The sequence below is a fragment of the Capricornis sumatraensis genome, unplaced genomic scaffold (genome assembly GCF_032405125.1).
Source record: "Capricornis sumatraensis isolate serow.1 unplaced genomic scaffold, serow.2 scaffold13, whole genome shotgun sequence".
NCBI lineage: Eukaryota > Metazoa > Chordata > Mammalia > Artiodactyla > Bovidae > Capricornis > Capricornis sumatraensis.
Window position 1 is genome coordinate 1,472,568 of NW_027184624.1, and position 3,285 is coordinate 1,475,852.

The 3,285-nt window shown below is 34.7% G+C and overlaps 1 pseudogene; it reads right to left on the bottom strand.

Moving 5' to 3' along the window:
• Positions 1 to 588: 588 nt before the first annotated feature.
• Positions 589 to 1,508, bottom strand: LOC138072375 (olfactory receptor 5W2-like; annotated as a pseudogene).
• Positions 1,509 to 3,285: the final 1,777 nt, after the last annotated feature.

Below are 3,285 nucleotides of genomic sequence, written 5' to 3' on the forward strand. Positions count from 1 at the left end.
TAATTGTTCCATCCTCTGACTAATATCCTTTCATTTCCTAACTTGAATGATTTTTAGATCTGAGACTGAGTGTATCTATCCAAAGACATGCTAGTTTTGTTTTTAGATTTAAGTTTATAACCCTTATTTTTTTTTTAACTTCATGAGGATTTGGGGAATCTTATGAATTTTTTAGCTAGCTACCAAATGCTTATGTTTAGCACTAGCATATATTCATTAGTACAGAAAGTATAGTACATGCCATAGAATATTAAAAAAAAAAATTCAAACATCTATCAGTAAACACATGAGAAGTATCTAGTAATTGAAATAGTACATAAACGAAAGAATGAATCAATACAATGTGACAAAATTAGAACACCCAGGAAAGTTTTCAACAAAGAGAACGTGCCATATATAAATTCTTGATGCATATGAGCATGCTGTATTTGGAAGTTGTAATGTTTCTAAAATTAGGACTTTATAACCAGTGCTTATTATTAATTTTATGTATTTAGTGAGACAACTTCTTTTCTCTTGTATGATGCAGCATAATTTTACAAATACAACGTTTTTGTGTGTGAGAGAGAGAAATATAAACATTTAGCATCATCTTTTAAGTTTTATTTTTTCTAGGGCTTGTATCACATCCTTGTTTCTTAGGCTATAAATCAGAGGGTTTAACATTGGAGTCACTAGAGTATAAAACAATGAAATCATTTTGTCTTGATCTAGAGAGTAGGATGAACTCGACCTGAAATACGTAAAGAGAATAATTCCCTGGAAAATTGCCACTGCAGTTAGGTGGGAGGTGCAGGTAGAGAATGCTTTGAACCTCCCCTCTACAGAGTGGATCTTCAAGACTGAAAAGATGATATAAAAATAAAAGACAAGAACTCCTGAAATGGTACTCAGTTCAATGAAGCCAAAAACCAGGAATAATGCCAACTCATTAACCTGTATATCAGAGCAGGAAAGGAGGAAAAGTGGAGGTAAATCACAGAAGAAATGGTTAATCTCATTTGACCCATGGAAACTTAAGCAGAATGCTAATGTCGTGTGTATCAGAACATCTGCCATTCTTACTAGGTAAACCCCATCCATGAGCAGGGGGCACACCCTGCTGGACATGCTGACCTCATAGAGCAAGGGGCTGCTGATGGCCTTGTACTGGTCATAGGCCATCACTGCCAGCAGGAGACACTCAGAGTCAGCAAAGATATAGAAGATCAAGTATTGCAGAGCACAACCATGGAAAGAGATTGACTTATTCTTGGCAAATAGGTCCACCAGCATCTTGGGACCAATGGCTGTGGAATAGCAGAGGAGAGGTGGCTAAGGCAAAAGTACATGGGAGTGTGCAGCTGGGGATCCATCCTAATCAGGGTTATCAATCCAAGATTTGCCAGAAGATTGATGAGATAAACAAGGAGAACCATGATAAATAGGGTCACTTTGTTCACAGTGTTATCAGTAATTCCCAAAAAAATGAATTCAGTCATGGAGGAGCAATTGTCTCTGTTCATCCTTCTTTGTTCTTGTCTGCACTCTTAGAAAAATATTTTTAAAAATAAATAACAAAGATACATGGATAGGTAACTCTTCTGCACATCTGCAAAATATCATAAGGCAGAACACTTTCTTTCTATAGTTGTGTTTTGTATTCAGAAAAGCATCCAATCATGTGTCCACTCTTTAAAGAGCCAAAGCTATCTACTGGGGCTTCTCTGTTGGTTCAGACAATAAAGAATCTGCCTGCAACATGGGAGACCCAGGTTTGATCCCAAAGTCAGGAATATCCCTTGGAGAAGGGAATGGCTACTCATTCCAGTATTTTTGCCTAAAGAATTCCATGGACAGAGGAGCCTGGTGGGCTACAGTTCTTGGGGTCACAAAGAGTCCAGCATGACTGAGTGACTAACACTTCTTCAGCTATCTATTATCCAATAATAAAAGTCACCTAGAATAGACTGTTGAGAAACTGAACCAAATCTATTATGCCATTTATGAGGCATGTAACTTCCTACAAGGTCATGTCAGAGTCTGACTTTTTTATCTCAATGGCTACATTTGAATTAATTTACCTCTCTTTTCCTCTTCAAAATAATATGAACAAGACTCTAATGTATTAGAGATGTTGAGCTGTAAGATAGGTCTAAGGATTCTCTACACTTGGAAGTATTTACATGGAAACAAAATGGGATTACAGTTTTAATGTTTCTCACTACATGATTGATTGAAGAATATTTGTATTAATCCCTGAAATAATGACCATGTCATTGACTAATAATAATGATCACTATTTTGTTACTGGTTTTATGTTGTGTTTAATAGTTAGTGAGACATCTAAGTATTATCAACCTTTATTCCTAGTAATTTATTATTGATTTGTCACAATACTCTTTACCCCTTTGCAGAGATAGTTATCAAAACTCAAGTTGCTTGATGAGTGAAAGAAAAGATCTAAAAGGAATTGAAAACAATAGCACACATTTGCATCTGTTTGGATTTTAAATGGGCTCTAATATTATAAAATGGAATGAGATGAGAGACAATAATTTTTTCTGAGATACACACATACCCTCTCTTATGTATGTGTCTTTATGTGTGTGTCATGTTTGATATGCTTATTTTTATTAATTGGAGTAAAATTGTTTCACAATGTTGTGTTGGTTTCTGCCATACAACGAAGAAACTCAGCCATAATTATAAATATATTACCTCCCTCTTGATTTGTATATGTTTTTGATGTATATGAGAATAGAATGTATTTAATGAACTTCTTCCTTAAGCCTATATAGGTATGACATTTTTTCACATGAGAATTAATTTGCAAGTTTTTACTTTTACTGTGGTAGTTGTATTATTTATTAAACAAAATGAAACAAGCCTTCAATTCATGTATACACTTATCCAATGATAAAAGAAGTGAAAGATTTTTTATGAGCCAAAAAGAAAATAAAATCATTAAGAACTTATACTGTGGTTATTAACAAGTTCAAGAATATGGTTCCCAATCAGAGAAGTCAATATTGTTTCTGGCAAAAAAAAAATGCAGTGTTAATTTAATTGAGTAAGTAAGCGTAATTATTTCACTTACAAATACATTTTTTTCTTTCTCAGAAAGTTATTTCCTCTTATATTCTTTAAGATAGGACCTGGAAACCTACCTGAAATGAGCCAGTCTTGGGTAGCTAAATGATAATTAGTAGATGGTCTTTTATTTTACCAGGTATGCTGCTGCTAAGCTGCTAAGTCACTTCAGTCGTGTCTGACCCTGTGCAACCCCATAGACAGCAGCCCACC